General features: G+C 34.2%; 1 protein-coding gene across 2 annotated transcripts in view; it reads left to right on the top strand.

The window, feature by feature from the left end:
* Positions 1-19,554, top strand: part of PLCL1 (phospholipase C like 1 (inactive)) — a 413,553-nt gene that overhangs the window by 271,306 nt on the left and 122,693 nt on the right. The window lies entirely within an intron of this gene.

Genomic DNA, 19,554 nt, shown 5'->3' with positions numbered 1-19,554 from the left:
ACAGCCATCCAATTTGTATTCTTAATCCAGTTCAATTCTGAATCTAGTTGTTGTTTGTTCAAGACATACATATTACCCTATCAGCTAGATATTCCATTCAAAATGAGTACTATGACTTGGAAAACAGGCATTCTTTATTCACTTGCTTTTTCCTGTTTGTTGAGTATTTTTTTAAAGCAAAATTCTATCTTTTAAGATTCTCCTCCAGTAAAATGTCTCTTATGGATGTCAAAATTATGTAACATTATTTTTAAAATGCAACATAAGGGTTCAACCATTTTGTACAATAATTTGAAACTATGTCCAAAGGTATATAAAACTATTCATGACCCATTGACCCAATAATGTACAAAAATATTTATAGCAACTCTTTTTGTGGTTGCAAAGAAATGGAAATTAGAGGAATATTCAACTGAACAAGTTGTGGTATGTGATTATGACAAAATGCAATTGTGTTATAAGAAATAACAAGTGGGATAGTTTCAGAAAAAACCTGGGGAAACTTGAACTGACTTGAACTGTTGCAAAGTAAAATGGACAGAACCAGGGGAACATTGTACGTAGTAGCACTATTGAAATGATAATCAACTATGAAAGACTCAATATTATGATCCAAGGCAGTTCTAAAGGACTCATCATAAAAAATGCTATTCATCTCCAGATAGAAGTGATAAACTTTGAGTGCAGATTGAAGTATATTTTTTCCACCTTATTTTCTTGATTTTTTAAAATCATAATTAATATGAAAATATTTTTAATACCTTCACATGTGTAATAGATAGCATATTGTTTGCTTTTACAATTTTTCCAGGGAGGAAGAGAATTTGGAACTCAAAATACATACATACACACACACACACACACACACACACACACACATATATATATGTATATATATATATATATTAAAAAAGAAACAAAAGAAATAGCTTTGAGATTTTGGTTATTAAGAACAATAGAGTCAAAAAGACATACTCACTAAAAGTATTTACCATTATCAAGGAGTAGATTCAGCAAAAAGTACAAATGAAAGAAGAATTTCCTATAATTGATGTTTTTCTCCAGATGTTACTGTTTTCAAATGACTTTATGCTGATTATATAAAACTCAAGAACACTGACAAACTTACCAAGTAGATTCACTCACAATAACGTGAGAGAGTTTGGTTTAACTTCCACAATGGAGTTGAAATTTTAAATGTACTCACATTTAGACTATTCTTAAAATATACATACTTCTTCCTTTTTAAAGGAAGTTACATGTTGAAACTTATTTTTTCTTAATAATTTATTATCATTATTATGACCATCAGTTATTTTATTTTATCAGTTATTTTATCAATTACAATATTTTAAAGAGCGAATTATGGTTCAGGCAAATTTCATGTTACATTATCTTTTTACAAGTCCCCTAATTAATGTGAATAACAGAAGTATTATACATATGATTTTATCTTAATCATTCATATATATCACTGAATCTAAGAATTTGAATTGGTTGACGGCTTTTTATGTTGCCACAACTCTTATTTTTGAAATTAGTATTTGGGTTTTTTTTTAATATATGTTTCCTAGAGGGAACCAACAGGCTCTGTAGGACCAATAAATTTGCTTTTCTTGTTCCAGTGTTTATTCAATTTTATTTAATGTTGCAGGGGAATGAGTCATAGGATTTGAGGTAATGTAGAACACACAAGAATATATTAGATTGAAGCTTAATTTGGCTTTCTTGCTTCAAATTTCATCACAATTGGCTGGGTTTTTGGAGGGGGATCAATTTTGATTGTATGAATCATTAAAATGTTATTTGACATATCAAAAAATGTTGCTATGTAAACTTTTCATATTGCAATGAATAATAAAATGGCAAATATTCATTATTGCATGGTTTCAGCAATAATTTGTATGTTGTGGAGTTATACAGGACTGAGAATGAAAAGGACAAAGTGCTCAGTTCACTTGACATTTTTAGAGTAACAATGAATTTTAATTGCCTGGAATCAATAGGTAAGCTAAAGACTTAAATTAATTGTAGTGAATAGATATTTGCTTGGAAATAGATATTGGCTACCCGAGGGTAAAACCCTAGTAGACTGAATGATCTTACTAATGGCCTATAAGTAAAGTCCTAACTAAATTTATCAACTCTTATTGAGATATGGGAAATTAAAATCTGAGGTCATACCACAACATAGTATTTCCACTCTTTTTGTTGTTGTTTGCTTGCATTTTTTTTCTCATTGTTTTTCCTTTTTGACCTGATTTTTCTTGTGCAGCATGATCTTTGTGGAAATATATATATAGAGAGAGGACTTGCACTTGTTTAACATATATTTGATCACTTGCCAATTGGGGGAAGGGATAAGGGAGGGAAAAAAACTAAAATACAGGGTTTTGTAAGGGTGAATATAAAAAGTTATCCATATATATATTGTGAAAATAAAAAGCTTTAATTAAAAATATTTGAGGTCATAGATTGCACTTATATAAATGACTTACTAGCACAGTCTAAGTTGCCAGAATAAATGATAAAATGAATAATTGCCATAAGACTTTGGGTCATTATTTTACCTCTTGAGGAAGCCAGTTCTTTCCCCTTGTGGAGTCAAAAGAAAAAATTGTTTCGCTGTTAAGTCCTAACTTTAGTACAATACCTGGAATTTCTCCTCATCTATTAGAAGACGCCTAATATTCTATTCGTTTTCTATGTATATAATGGGAAACTGATGCAATCTATCAAGTTAATGAATGAATTAATAAGCATGAGTGCAATTTATTATCTGCATGGATTTGGACAGACCATTTAGCTATGTGGGCCCTAGTTTGTTCGTCTGTGTAATGAGAGTGATGTACTTGATGATTTCTAAAGTCCTTTCTACTATAGATTTAAAGAAATGCATAAGGATCTCATCAACCAGCTAAGACTTTAAGAGACATATGTAGAAGATGAAGGAAGGGGAAATGAAGGAAAATAAATGCAAAAGTGTGGTTTATCCTATAAAATTAGTTTCAGAAATAACAAAAGTCAGAAAGAATTGAGCAAAGATATCTGGACAAACAAAGGTCTGCATAGTAGGGTTTGACACTAAAAGGAAGATCAAAGGATGGCCTGAGAAGGGGATGGACAGGTAGAACAAAAATAGCTAATATGGAACTGAAACCTAAGATACATGGAGATATGTTAAGAAATAATCTAGGGGTCCTCAATGAATTCATGTCATCAGTTCCAGGTGAACTATATTCCAGAATATGAAAGAACTAGTACTTGGAATGGATGAATCATCCGAAGTGATATTTGAAAGATTTTGGAAAATGGGAGAGGCTCAGTAAGACAGGAAAAGAGTAAAGGTTATCCCTATTTTATCTGTTAAAGAAAGAGGGTGCTAACAGTGTACAAGTGAATGCGACTTTAATTACTGGCAAAATTTTAGGACATGCCATGAAAGAGTTGGTTAGGTCACATCTATCACAGAAAGCAATGATTACAAAGAGATAGAAGAATGGTATGACAGCAGTAGTATGTGTAGCCCCTTGCCTGAAGAGCTTGAATTCATAGAACACCTAGAGTAAAGGTCCTTAATCTGAAATCTGAAGATAAGAAATATTAAGTACCTACTAGGTACTGTGCTAAATAAATGCTTTACAAATATTATTTCAACTGATCTTCACAACAATTCTGGTGGGTAAATGCTATTATTATCCCCATTTTAAGTTAAGAAAATCAAGGCAAATAGAGATTAATAGCTTGCTCAGAGGCAAGATTACAACTGAGGTATTCCTGACTCCAGTCCCAATTCTTTATCTAAGTCCTACCTAGCTACCTCCAGGGTGATGAGATTTAGGGAGTTTTCTATGTCTGAAGAATTCATTTCATTTATCTTATTTTGTGAACTATACCCTGTTGTGGAACAATTAAGTATAGTATAATAGAGATAATATTCTTTGATCTTTTTCCAAAATCCTATATTCTTAATTTCTTTAATATTCAGTGTGAATTTGTATATATTGCTTGGACAGTGACTTTAGTTTGTAGAGGGAAAGGACTATGCTTTATGCCATTTTTCTCCTTTTCTCTTTTAAAGTCTTGAGCATACAGCAGTAAGTTGCTTTTATCATAAATACTTGTTGAGAAGAAGTGATGGGTACAGTGAAAAAGCATCATTTAAATATGTTTGTTGGAACACATTTATTTTCCCCCATCTTTGAAAAGTCTTGAAATATTTCTAGGTAACACATTCATAGCAGTTAATAAAGAATCATTATTCAGTGAGTTTTCAGATTCTGAGGACGATAGAAAAGGAAATAAAAATCATTGTCCCTTGCTTGAAAAGATTATAATCTTATGGTGAGGTGGAATTTGCATTAATGAAAGCAGAATAAGGGCTCTTAACTTGGGGTATCCAAGGTCAGTGGAGAGATTTCAAAAAGTCTTTGAACTTGGGTAAGAAAAAAGATGCATCCCTAATTTTTGCTTCTAAGTGAAATTTAGCATCTTCAATTTTGAAATAGGCAATAAGGCACAGTAGCATTATTTATACTTATGACTTTGTATTTTCATATCATATTACAGTTGTTACATTTATACTCATCACTACTTTGTTCTGTAGCTATTAAATATGCCATAAAATTGCATATGATATCAGGTTTCCTGTTTACAAACCATATTTCTATAAAATTAGTTTCCTTTGCAATTCTACATATTTTATTTTATGCATGTAAAATCATTTTCCTGAGAAGACTGTAGGGTTCAACAGACTATCACCAAGATCTATGCCAATGAAAAGGTGAAGAAACACTATACTAGAGGAATGCCCAAGATTTTGTACTTGGCTTCTTGAGGGGCAGGACCACTATGAACCCGTGAACAAAGTCAATCAAGAGGGCCCTTCGAAGAATTCTCCTTTGGAAAGTAGGCGAAGTATAATTTATGATCACACAAAAGAATAGGTCATGCTTGATCAAGCTAGAATTCTTTGAAATATCAAGCCCAAAGGATAAGGCAGGAAATGGAGTTGCTCTTAATACCCTAAGGCCTGATATTCAATATTGGAGTCTATTATTGTGAAGGCTCTTCAAAAAGGGTGAGTGCTAGCAGAATGAGCATTTATCCTACAAGACTTTATAAGCTACAGAATTTCAGCAATTTCCTTGGACACCATTCTTTTACTTGTATGCTAGCTTCAGTCCCTAATTGATCTTCTGATAGGTGGGACTGAGCATAAGACCTTATAAAATCAGATACTAAACTGTATAACTGTTAGAAAGCTTTCACTCCTAAAAAACCTCCAAACTCATAGATATTTGTAGAACATTAGTTTTCTTAGTCTTGTTGAGACTGAAACCCAATATCACTGGGTTGTGTGCATGCCAAAGCATCATTGATTCACTAAGCAAAGATTCATTGAATTGTCAAATGCAAAGTCTTATGCTGGTCACTGACTTTTAAAGACTTTTAAAACACAATTCTTTTGTAAATGACCTACACTAATATTTGGTAGTAAACCTGGAAAATAAGAATATGAATACCATGCCATGAGGGTGGGCATGGTTAAGGGACTTGGGGCTTTTAGACGAAATATGAAATCATAAATAATAATAAGAGAAAGGCAGAGGAGTATTTCTTAGACTTTTGGCTTAGATCATGTGTTAGACAAAGGGAGTTTTGTCCAATTGTGGATTATTGAGTTGGGACATGAATGGTTTTGAAGAGAGCAATTTCCATGAAGAAATGATGGATAAAGACCTTGGGATCTAGATAGAAAAGATCTACTTCTTCAGGAAAAAGTAGAGCCAAAAGGGGGGAAAAACACAAACTAATCCAAATTTAGGATAGGAATTTAGGGAATGATAGTAAGGGAGTAAAGAATTGATAGAAGCTGATCTATTGTGTGAACATGTTTCTAGATTAAGTGACATAAAACCATTTACCTACAATTTATGCAATTTCTATGAAATTTTGCCCTTCTTTTACCTTGCATAGCCTGAAAATAATTTGTATGCTCTTCACTATAGTGTGCATGGTGGATAAGATAAGGACAATCACTACAAAAAGAAAAAGGTAAGTTATGAGCAGAAATCTTTTTATTTACTCTGGATGTGGCAGCAGAAAATTATCCCCAAACCTCCTCTTTCAATAAAGTAATACAGATTGCCAATGTAATAGGAATTTAGATAAAGAAGAAATCAATAACTGGAGGAGACTTGATGGAGGAAATGGGATTTGGATTGGCTCTCAAGAGAAGTGTGTGATTGGTTAGATGGGCATGATAGGCAGTGTTGTAAGAGGAGAGAACAAATTAAACAAAGACATGAAGGAAGGAATAAGAAGAGCTGATCTGAGAAACAATAGACTGGATTGTTGACTTAAGTTAGGATAGAGTAGAAGACCAGATTGAGTAGATAAAGTCTTGTTGGACTGCTTTGGTCAGAATTCTTACCTAACATTCATTCAAGTTACATTATAGAGCTCTGGGATTGGAATCCAGGACAATGAGTTTTATAGGGCACAGTGTAGTGGGCCTAAGATATTTTTCTTTTTGGTCTGCTTATAAACAGATAGAGAAAAAATAAGACAATTTTTATTTTTGTTTTGAACACAGAATTTATTATTTCATATTATTTTCTTGGGACAAATGAGGTAATTTTTTTAAAACTAAAAGCAAAACAGGAGCTGGAAATTTTCTGTAACCTGTGGACTATCCTTTAGAACAAAATGCCAGACAGACACACAGTGAAGAGAGAAAAAAACATACAGAACATTTGTTGTTTATTCATTCAACAGATATTAATTAATTCTATGCATAATTTATACAGGGCATCATGTAATTAAGGCTCTATGGTTTGTGACTGATGAGCCAGAAAATGAAAATGAACCTGGAAATTGTCTGAAAGTGAAGATGAGAAATCCTGAGCTTTTTTTGCTATTGTTCCCCAAAATGAATCTTTTCAATGAATGTCACATTTCTAAAATGAGGTATTGTCACATTGTGGCTATGAAAAGACATGTTTTTCAATGTAACAGTAAATTCCCCTGAGTTTCTGTTTTCTAATACCTCGGGCAGGATTTCTAAATAATTTAAAAGGGAAACCCAACTGAATGGTATCCCTTTTGCAGCAGCAGCATTAGCAGCAGCAGTAGCAGAATAGCAGTAGCATCAGCAACAGCAGCAGCAGAGCAGGTCTCAGACTTCCTAGCTCATTAGGCCTGTAAGTTACAGCATCTTTTATGACTTTTGATTGAAAGTTAGGAGTGCCAGGCAACTGCTGTGTGGAGGTCATACTCTTTCTTCATCAATATTAATAGCAGGCACCTTCTACAGAATGATCAAACTGGGCAGGCCTGTGGAAATAATGATTGATTAGGAAGTTGAAAGATTCTTCAGAGGAGAAAATGCAATGGGTGCCAAGGTGAGATGCAACTAAAAGGCTGGTAAATAAGAAAAGTTGATGGAAGCATCCATCAAACCTGGTACACAACTGCAATATGGAACAGCTGGTCTTCAAGCTGTGGGAAGGGCTTTAGATGAAAGAGACATTAAGCATCATTGTTGAATTGGGGTCAGATGTGTGTTTGGTGCCAGTGGGGTGGGGGAGGGATGGTAGAGCTCACTAACTATAGTCGAAAATTTGGCTACAATGATGCTAGACATAATTTGGAAGGCTATGGCCTGTAGCCATCTGGTTGAGGGTGTGGAAGCTGCTCCCTCCTCATGCAGTTTTCCCTGTTGCCAAGGCCATGAATTTTTTTTTTCTTCTCACAAATTGAAAACATTATAGAGGCCCTGTGGGATTAGAGAGGGGCCCCTTTCAGTCTGGCAGGAAAGATTGAGAAAATATTTAAAGAATACAATAATAAAAAATGACCCTCAAATGCCTTTAAACATTAAGCAAAAGTCCAGCTAATTAAAAAAAAAAATTCCAGGGTCTTGATCAGGATATCGTTAGAGTCAAGAATAAACATCCTTCTGAAACAATTTTGTACCTGTATTGTTAACATAAAGGGTACCTGAGTGGTAGATGTGGGAATAATCTCATAGAAACTCATCATCTGAGAAAACTTTGAAATAATAAAAACTAGAGAAAAAATAGAACTATTTCAACACTCTCTTTGAAATGGTTCCTAAAAGATAGATTTTAGAAAAGGAAATTTTAGCACATTATCTTGTATAAGGTAATAAAATATATTCTCTTATCCTCACAAAAACCCTTATGCTATTTTAGAATTTAGGAACAGTTTCTCTGGGAATGCGGAAGACCTGGATTCAGATAATAATCCTGACACTAGTGGCTGTGACTGGACTGAGACCTCTTGTTGAAACAATTCTCTAAAACTGTGGGTGGTAGGGCAGTGGCTAATTGATAAAATGGTTTCCTGACCATGAATTCCTTCTACCTCGGAAATCACAAATTCAGTTAAAAACAACACATACACTCCCACACCCACACCCATAACACACCCCAACTGTCCTCTCCACATACACACCTTGAATCTACTAGTGTTTTTCAGTTGATCTTGTATACCCTTTGTATTTATTTTAAGACTGATTATCTTTGGAAAGTTTTTGTAAATAACAATTTAGTCTTTTTAAACTTTGGTGGTCCTCATTTAAACGGTCATTTCCATTGCTTAGTCAGCCTCCAAAGGATGATTAGCTATATCTCTCCCTTAGTGTACTAGGGGTGCCTTTGGGGGCTTAGAATATCTTCTTTAAAAAAAAAATCTGAATTTAACCACTAAAAAGAGAGAACATTTTCAATACAATTTTGAGCACAAAATAGTATTATACACAAAGCATAAATTTCTATTCTGTACTACTTGTTTTTTTTAATTCAATCTGTTATAAAATAACAGATAAATAAAAATATAAATAAAAATAAATAAAAAATAAAGCTGTCTATTTCTCCATGCTTGCTTCTAAACTGTTGTCTTTATACTCCTGTGCAGTTTTTAAATGTCAAACAAAAACAGATCCATAAAATGTCTATGTCCAAAAATTCATCTCTTCTTCAAACTGACTGCATCACCTCTCTATTAGGTGATGGTTAGAATGTCTCTTTATAAGGACCCTGGAGAGGTAGCAAGTCATTGCCCTGCTCAGAGTTTTTAAAGTGTTTAAAATTATTTTTCTTTATAATGTTGCTGTCATTGTATGAATTATTCTCCTGGTTCAGCTTATTTCACTCTGAATCAATTCCTACTTCCTATGATTCTTTGACTTTGCTTCTTTATAGCAAAATATTGTCTTTACTTTCACTTATCACAATTCATTCAATCATTTTTGACATATTTAATGTTACTAGCTCAAGTCAGTGTTGTATTGTTACACTTAATATCTCCCCTTTATCATTAGATGATCCATTATTAATTTTACCAGTTATCTCAGTATCATCAATAAGCAATTAACATCTATTTTTTTTGGTGTTTTAAAAAAGGCATAATTACTAAAAAGATATGGCAAGAACAGAAGAAATAAAATAGCTCTTCCAAACTAGAAGATACACTTTCTATTAACTTTGACCTTGTGAAGAGTGGGTTCAAACTTAAAGTGAATTGCTTTAATTCATTTGCCCTGTCAAGTTGCCTTCCAAATGTAGCAATTGCTGGACCAATTATTCCCTTGCTGCAGTAGGCCATGACATCTCAGCAACCAGATCATCATTTCTGGGTTGAATCTTATAGGGCTCTCTTAGTGACTCACCAAGTTTTGGTCCTGGAAAACTCTGCTGTAGATCTGAAGTGGCCCTCCTGGTCCTTGAAAGATCTTAGAGTTGTCATTTCCAATATTCTTTCACTTAAGAACAGTAAATAATTAATTAAACATGTGCTTTTAACGTGACATAGGAAGAAATCAAGTTTCACTTAAAGAATGAGGGTGGAAGATAGGAGGGGATTTGCTCATGTTTGAAAAGGGGGCACATTGAAAGTAAAATGAGAAGAAGTAAAATGAGAGTAGCCAGGGTAGTATGAACATCAGAAGAACCAAGGGAAACACACACACACATACACGCACATACAGAATCAGAGAAACTAGAGAGACAGAGAGAGTCTCAGAGAGAGCAAGTGAAAGCACATCTATGATACAGTCAGAAACTCAGAAACTTTCCAGTGCAGGATCCCAGACCTAGAGGTGGACAGAGAGGGGGGGGGAGGGAGAGGGGAAGGGAAAAGAGGGGAGGGGAAAGGGGAGGGGAAGAGGAAAAGGGAGGGGGAGAAAAGGAGAGGGAGAAGGAGAGGGAGAGAGAGAGAGGGAGAGGGAGAAGAAGAAGGAGAGGGAGGAGAGGGAGAGGGAGAGAGGGAGGGAGGGGGAGGGAGGAAGAGAGAGAGAGAGAGAGAGAGAGAGAGAGAGAGAGAGAGAGAGAGAGAGAGAGAGAGAGAGAGAGAGAGAGAGAGAGAGAGAGAGAGAGAGAGAGAGAATGAAAGAGAGAGAGAGAGAGAGAATTCTTGTTCTCTTTTCCCCAGTCTTTTTCCAGCCTTTCATTTTTATATTTATAAACCCAACACTTCACATTGTGCTTGGCACAGATTAGGAACTTGTTGAAGAACTGATAGCAACATTTTTCTTCCTTGTCTTTCTATATTGTCTACTCTTTTCACTTTTTTTTTTCTTTCTTCCTTTATATTCTCTCACCCTGTTGATAAATTTCTAGGATGTTGCCTTCAGGAAGTCCTTACAATCTCAGATTAAGCTACATTTAGCAAATCAACACCTCGAGAGCTGTTTTTAGTTAAAACAGATAGTTCTGAAAATAGTCTGATTTGAAAAGAGGTGTGAAGTACAATTATTTGAAAGGGAGACATTTCAAGGTCCACCCATAGAACTAGAAGGTGGAGAATTAACTGAGTCAATTTTGTCTCTTTTTAGTTCAAATAGCCAAATTCCTGATTTGAACTGAAGGAATGTAATTAAGTTGTCACATTTTAGCAAGGTAGGCCTGCCTGTCTATGGTGGAAAGGGAGCAGGATTTAAAATAACAGGATCTTCATTTAAGTCCTAGCTCTGCTACTTATTAATTATGAGACATTGAGCAAATAATTTGTCCATTCCAGGCCTCAGTTTTCTCATCTAAAAATGAATGGGTTAGATAAATGGCCTCTGATGTCTTCCACCTCTATAATTATGATCCTATGACTGGTTGAGAGAAGAACTAAAAGGATGAAGTCATTAGGAAAAGATCTGAAGAAAATGTCAAAAGCTGGAATATTGAGGTTCTTATACTCACAAAGAAAATTTGTAGATTCTGCACTAGATATAGCTGAACAAATTTGATGAATTAAAAATAAAATAGATTCTTTTGTAATTACTTTGGTTCACTACTTTTATGGATAGTATAAACTTTAGGGGAGGAAAAAAACTTCTACCCATAACATTATAACTTTCTTTATATTTTACTACATTGTAATAACATTTAGGAATGCTTCTATTTTGAAGTGCATGAATATTCTGAATGAGCAAAAATAGGAATTGGTTTATTTGGGGTAAGTGCTGTTATATTTTTCCTTTCAAAACTACTGGCTTTGATCTCTAGAACTTCCCCTAGGACAAATTCGAAGATTAGCAAATTTTTGGCTTGGCACGGTCCACATTCATACCTGATAGTTACTTTCATGCTGGATCCAGTTCCTTCAAAATTATTCTCTTTCTCCCTAACAAAACTCATTTCTAAGAATGGATTTAAAATTTATTCATGCTAAGTTGTTTAAAAAAACAGTTAACAGTTAATGTTGCTATCCTTTTCATTTATAATTGAAGTTTGTTGCTGAAATAATAAATCTTTCACAGTAGAATATCAGATACCTGCTCTTAGGAAAGTAAGTTTCTACATGATTAGTGGGATTTTCCTAGTACAACATAAGACTAACAAGTGAACAATTGCTCATTGCCTTGATGTGTAAGATTGATCTAACTGATCACTATGGATTATCTAAATGACTTAGGCAATTATCTAGAACAAAGAGATGGAGATGGGTTCATGTACTTTCCTGAAATATTTTTTGCATCATTGAGGAGTCACAGAATAATAGAATTTAAGATATGAGATCTCATGGCCCATTTAGTCAACCCATACCTGAACAAAATCCCAAATATGTAGTTATCAAATCTCTTCCTGGAAGATCCTTTAGTAGAGGCACTCTACTTCTTCCCAAGGTTGTTCATTCCATTTTTGTATCTTTTTCAGACAAAATGCTATCGAGTCATATATTCCCTTTATCTTATACTTATGAAATAAAATTTTTGATCCCAAGTATAAAATTATTATTATTAAATATTATCTTTTATTCAGTTCAACTTTTATATCATTTCAGTTTAACAAACATCTTCAATTCAATTCAATTAAACACTTACCATGTATAAGTTATTTCAATATGCTAGAAACTAAGGATATAAAGACAAAAGAGAAAGTGAAAATGAAGAAAACATCAACAAGTAGGAAAGATTACCTTCAAAGCTAAGGATTAGTATTCTGTTCATATAAACAAACAAATAAGCAAATAACTAAATAGACTATCAATGTATAAAAGGAAAATTTGCTGGGCATTAGAGTAGTCAATAAATACTTTATACTTCATAGGTAGAAGGAAGCAGCCTGGGGAACCATATGAATAAATACATAGAGGTTAGAATTAGCACACTATGTGTAAGAAGTCTTGATTAATTCTTAACCCTAACTATTAGAGAAGTAGAAGTTTTTTGCTTATGCTATCCTGAAGTAGATTGGATTAGTGCTAGATGATCTGCCTGTAACAGAAGGTACATGTTGAATAAGAATATGAAATATGCTAGTAGGTTAGAATGGACACAGATTCTTTAATTTTCTTGAATAATATTTTAATTTCTCCTAATTACATGTGAAAACAATTTTTAACATTTGTTCTTCAAAATTTTTGGTTTCTAAATTTTCTCCTTTTTCTTCCCTTCCTTCTCCCTGAGATGTTAAGCAATTTTATATAGGTTATTCATATATAATCATGTAAATCATATTTCTATATTAGTCATGTGAAAGAAAACACAAACCAAAAAAAAAACCCATCATGAAAAAAACAAAGAAAGTGAAAATAATATGATTTGATCTTCATTCAGAATCTATCAGTTCTTTCTCTGGAGATGGATAGTATTATTTCCTCATGTGATGGGCGCAGATACTTCAGGATCTTGAGAGTTAGGTAACAGGATCTGGACTTGATCCAATGGGGAACCACTAGAGATTCTGGAACAGGGCAGTTATTTGCTAAAAATAAAAGAAAGTGAGCTTTGGGATGTTTAGACTGGCTATAGTGTGAAGAGTATGTTAGAGAGAGGAGAAAAGGCAGGAAGAGGTCAGGAAGCTATTGAAAGAATCCAGATGACTAAGATATGGACTATGCTATGAAGGTAGCATGAATGGAGAGGAAGGGCAGTACATATTTGAGAAAGTAGGTGACCTGCTAACAGACTGACTATAAGAGGTGGAAAATAAGCTAAAATAGTGGGAATGTTATTATTCAAAAATAAAAAAGGCATGGGGAAGGGAAACTGGATATGGGGTCAAAGATTATGAGGTTTTTTTAGGACCTGCTATAATGAGGAATCTTTTGGGTTTTCTGGCTTCTGCTTTATAATCCCATTTCCTTTAGAGACTTTTGTATTGGAGTGGAGTATTTACAAGACTGTATGGTTTTGTTTTGTTTTGTTTTTTTTCCCCTCTGGGAAAGGGCTAGAGGGTCAATTCAGAGGAAAAAAGAATTGCGTGTGGCCCTGCAGGGATCTCCCTTTGGCCTTTGCTGAGCCAGGAACAGACTTCCCTGACCTTGGTTTCTACTCACTACCATTTGGGCAGGCCCTGTAGTAGAGTGGATTACAGAGCTGGCTGCTCTAGCATCTTCCTTTGCCAGATATGCAGCAGCTTTTCACCAAGGGGAGCTAAGATGAGCTTGCTTGTGACTGCTGCCAGGATAGCTTTTTGCCAGAGGAGCACTGTGGGAGGGGATACATTTTAACATCCAAATGGCTTACTGAATAACCGAGTCCAGATTTCAGATTAGATTCAGATTTATAAAGCCAGAAGGCAAATCCTTGAAGTCTGGACTCTCGAGGGAAAGAGGCTCTAGTGGGGGGAACCAAAGTAGAACCAAAATACAGTTATCCACTTTGCCAAGCTGTTGTTGGTAGTATAAGAATGATAGGCTCACTGGGAGGGAAGGTCCATTCTGCTTCTTAAAGCTCCACGTGGAGAGTCCTAGAGTGGCTTCAGGATGGAACAATCATTTGGCAACTCAGATAGTGTCATGTGGTGGTGATGATGGGGTGGGAATGGGAAAAGGAGACTAATAAATGAAGAAAAACAGGAAATGGACACCCTATCCAAACTCCTCTCTTCTTCCCAGATTTTTTATTTTTTGTCACATTGTGCAGGTCGGAGGTTCTGGGAAGAAACATCCCCTGCTTTGACAGGCCTTTTGCATTTCTCTCACTTCCTGTTTTTAAAACTATTGAGGGGCTTGAGGCTAAAAGATGCACATAACCAATTGATTTAATCTTTTCAACCCTTCACATTCACAGATCTCCAGGACTACTGCTTAAATGTAAGAGATGTTTTCCAGATGTGTCCTCTGAAATTATTGATTCTGAATATCAAACAACCCCTGATTTTAAGGCAAATATCCTAATAATTACATTTTTGAATTATCTCTGCATTAAATGCATCCATTTGGCATCCAAATCGCAACGAACTTTCCATTATCTGTTTGAATGCTAAGTTAGTATAGGGTTGGATCAGAGATACTGTAATAATAAATTTACAGCATTTTAAAATTATTATTATTTTTTTTTCCCTTTCTGAGGCTGGGGTTAAGTGACTTGCCCAGGGTCACACAGCTAGGAAGTGTTAAGTGTCTGAGACCACATTTGAACTCGGGTCCTCCTGAATTCAGGGCTGGTGCTCTATCCACTGCGCCACCTAGCTGCCCCCATTTAAAAATTATAAAATGTTCTCACAGATTCTGGCAAGTGCCATTTCAGGTGGATTACCATTATTATTTTTGCTATTACTATTACTACTAATTAATAACAGTAGTATTAATTAAATTATTAAGTGATACAATTATTAATGACAGTGTTGATACTATTAATAATTGCAAGTAATATTATTGCTCTTCTACACATGAGAAAACTAAGGATTATAGAAACTAACTGGTAGTTTTAGTTACACTCTGGTCTTCTGACTCTAAGAACAGTGTTCTTTGTATTGTGTATAATATAGTTTCAGGAAATAAAGATTGGTGTTAAGTGACTTTACCAGGATCACACAGTTAAATTTGTTTTGGGGGAGAAAAGTTGGAACCTGTTACTTCATCAATATGGAGGGATGTCTGGTATAAAAATTCTCTATGATGAAAGAGAGACTGGTAAAATAGTGCCTTTCCCATAGAAAGATTAAGTGACCTATCCAGTCTTTTCCATATTATCACAACAAATTATATAATTGAAAGATGTTATTTGGGTTAATGTTTATAGCCATGATTTCATTTCCATTGAAGTAAATCGTCACTCCTTCTGTACCTCAGTACATAGTTTCATGAGTTGTAGGTTAAACCACCAAAAATATTTGCCGAAAGACCAATTCTCTGATAATGAATCCTTCTGAGTTTAGCCAAGCTGGTCATTTTATGTCATTTCTATGTCTCTCTGGCACAATCTTTTAAAAAATATTTTAAATAATGTTATTTTTCCAAATATGTGCAAAGATAGTTTGCAACATTCACATTTGCAAATCTTTGTGTTCCAAATTTTTCTCCCTCTTTATCTCTTCTTTCCTTTTCCCTCTTCAAGATAGGAGGGCAATTCTTCTAAAGATATTTCCAAATTTATCATGCTGCCCAAGAAAAATAGGAAAAAACATGAGAAAGAAAAAGCAAGCAAGCAAACAACGACAATATAAAAGATTCAGTCTCCATCATTCTCTCTCTGGATGTGAATGATACTTTCTATCATAAGTCTATGGGAATTGTCTTGAGTCACTTCATTGTTGAAAAGTGCCAACTTCATCACAGTTGCTGGTGCTACAAACATTTTTGCACATGTGGTTCTTTTTCCCTCTTTTACGTTAACTTTGGTATATAGATCCAGTGAAGACACTGATGGATCAAACGATATGCAGAGTTTTACATCCCTTTGGGCATAGTTCCAAATTGCACTCCAGAATGTTTGGGTCCTTTCAAAACTTCACCAACAATCTTTTATTCACACAATCTTTTAATGAATTTATGCTAGAAATCTTTCTAACATGGCAGAGCTTGGGCTATTTGACATAATCTTTGAGAGTTCAAGTTCACTTCCATGTTCTGATGAGGAAACACATTAATGGCAATAATGGACATTTATGGAACACCAAAATTTTTACAAAACTTTTATTTTAATTATCTCATTTGAGCTTGCAGTAAGCTTTTGAAATAGGTATCATCTTGATTTTACAGATGAAGAAATTGATACCAATATTAAATGGTATGTGCTAGAGATGGAATTTGAACTCAGCCCTTCCTGATTTTGTGGCCAGAGCTCAATAGAGTCTACCAATTTGCTTCTTTATTAATGGAATTTCTTAACAAAATCCAAAATAATCCAAAATCAAAGATCTTATATAGATAGCTAAAAGGACTCTTAGGGGTTATGAGATCAAACACATTCATTTTACAGCTGAAGAAATTGAGGTCTGGAGAGATTGTTTGCCCAATTTCAAAGAGAAACTAAGGAGCACAGTCAAGATTTGAAATCAGAGCCGGATTATATGTTCTGAGTTGCTATATTATAAAGGAGCATAATGTCCTTTTTTTGAAGACTTGGTCTCAAGGCCATCTTTATCTCTTTTCATAAGAAATAAAATAAGAAGAGAGCTTGGAGATGTAGTCCAACCTTTCAATTTCACAATTGAAGAGTGGGAGACCAAGTGAGGGCAAGAGTTTTGTCAAAGCATACATGTATTATTTCTGAAATTTGAATCCAGGTTCTTTAAATATAAAGCTAGTGTTCTTCCCAAAATATTGTACTGCCTCCTTTCTAATAAATGGTGAAATCTTGGAGTGTTCCAGTGAAATTATATTTCACTGATGATGAAAACACTGAAGCCAACCCGTATTTCATCATTGCTGATGCACGGTCCTGCAAACACAGTGGGACTTAATATCTTGGCAGCCTTTCGCTTATGAAGGCTTTCCAGCCAGCCTCCAAGGATATGGCAAAAAGTCAAATGGGATTGGGACGTTCCAAGTGGAAAATAGAATAATTTGCTTCACATGGAAAGGTTGTTGAAATTTCCATAATGCAGTAGTCAAACTCTCCTTGGCCTAGGATTATAATGGAAGTCTGATGCATCCATTTTCAATTGGAAATAGGAAACATTCAAAGCAAAAAGATAACTTTTAAAATTTAAAACAATAAAGGAGAATTTGTCTAGACTTTAGGTAATTATGGATTAGATGTAATGGTTTAATTAAAATAAATTTAAAAGAGAAATATTTGTAACCATATATTTTAGTTTTATTTTGCCCTTTCTACATTAGATTCTGGGTAACCACTAGTTAATAAAATAATTTTGTTGATTGTAGAAGGGAAATATAGCCTTGTAATTTTCCATAGACATTAAAAAAGGAAACTTTGGGGACAGCTAGATGGTGCAGTGGATGGAACACTGGCCCTGGAGTTGAAATCAGGCCTTAAACACTTAACACTTATTACCTGTGTAATCTTAGGCAAGTCACTTAACTCCAAATATCTTCAAAAAGAAGAAAAAGAAAACTTTTCTGGCTTCTTCATTTTCTGTTAGGACTATTCCATTACCTTGAATGCCTACCATAAGCCTCTGATTTGTTCTTTATCCTACTGCTGTTCTGTTTCTAAATCAGAACAATTGAAGAATTGTGTATTCTTACCTAAATAACCCATAGAAACTTGCAGTTGTGTGTGTTGGTTTTTTAGAATAGTATCTTGACAATTTTCTCATTTGGGCCTATGCTATATTTTGTAGTGTTTGGTCATTATAAGATCATTCAACATTTTCTATATCTTTTTTTTTTTTTTTTGGTCTTATTCCATTTTGATATCTACATTGACTGTAAATGTATATCTTTGTGTTACTAAGTTTGGTAAGTGAAGGGTGTTATAATCTTTAATTTTTAGGGACTTTAAAAATTAGGGAAATTTTTTGGTAGTGGTATATAATTTGACTTTTCTGGTCTACAGAGAAAAGAGTTAGTGCCAGTAATATGGCTTTATTGACTGACTTTGATTATTGATTAGCCTGTTAGAATATGTTTTATGTCAGCATCAGCATCCTCTTCTTCAAGTCATACAACTCTTGGTCCCTGCAGTCTAAACTTTAGCAACAATGTCAAAAATACAGCTTTGCTTCCATCATTCATCATTCTTTCCCTTCAAGATTTTGCCTCCTCCATTCCCCTTATTGTACTTGGTAATGTGTTAATAAAACTAGTTTCACACTTGAAGATGCAACATACTTCTGTTATGTGAATCTGCACCTGCATATGTGAGTACCGTTGGTTTAAAAAAACAAAAGCAAAACAAAAAACCCAACCAACCAATATCTCAGGGGGTTTTGTCTTTCCTTTTCAGTTATATTCTTAATCGCACCTACCAAGTAGCAAAATTAAACTTGTGAATCATTCTAACAACCTGCTTTTCTTAATGAGCTGAAGCTGCTTTATTTATTTATTTATTTATTTATTTATTTTCACAGTTAAAAAATCCTGAGGTTTCTCACAAGAAGCTATTTTTATCTAAATTAAAAGCCTTGATTAAATTATAATTGCCCAACACATAAGAATCTTACCCTATGATTAGAGAAGGCATAATTTGTTAAAAAACCATAACTTACACAAATGACTTGTTTATGTACACACATAAATATTACATGTACACACACACACACACACACACACACACACACACTATCCTAGAATCATAATCACATTTTTTACTTCAGTACTTTAAGGATCTTGTGCATTCTTAGTGTATGTATTTCCTCTCTGTGGAACACAAATCCCTCTCTGACTTAATATACTTACAGACTTCTTATAGCCAAAATATTCTTTGCCTGAGGATGAAGTGAATAGTAAGTCTTTCTAAACTTGGCTTAATTAGCTCTAACAACACAATCTTTTGTTGACCTCATACAATGTTAAAACATGCATCATCAAATTGCAATCACCATTTACTTATTTATTTTCAAACATAATACAGCACTTCTCTGGGCTATTTTCTTCCTCTTCTCCATCTTACATTCTCCAAAGAGGTAGTTTATATTTTACATTTTCTTCTAATTTTCTTTTTTTTGGAGGGGGTTTTGTTTGACTGATTCTTGATATCTCATTGAGTCATTCATTTCCATTTGTCCAATTCTAATTTTTGGTGAATTATTTTCTTCAGTTAGCTTTTTTACCTCCTTTTGTATTTGGCTGATTATACTTTTAAAAGAGTTGTTTTGTTCAGTGGATTTTTTTTTCCATTTCACCAATTCTATTTTTTAAGGAGTTGTTTTCTTTTTCCATTTTGCCAAATTTATTTTT

Source organism: Sminthopsis crassicaudata, chromosome 3 (genome assembly GCF_048593235.1).
Source record: "Sminthopsis crassicaudata isolate SCR6 chromosome 3, ASM4859323v1, whole genome shotgun sequence".
NCBI classification, from domain to species: Eukaryota; Metazoa; Chordata; class Mammalia; order Dasyuromorphia; family Dasyuridae; genus Sminthopsis; species Sminthopsis crassicaudata.
Note: the sequence above shows the minus strand (reverse complement) of the source record. Positions and strands in the feature narration are given on the sequence as shown.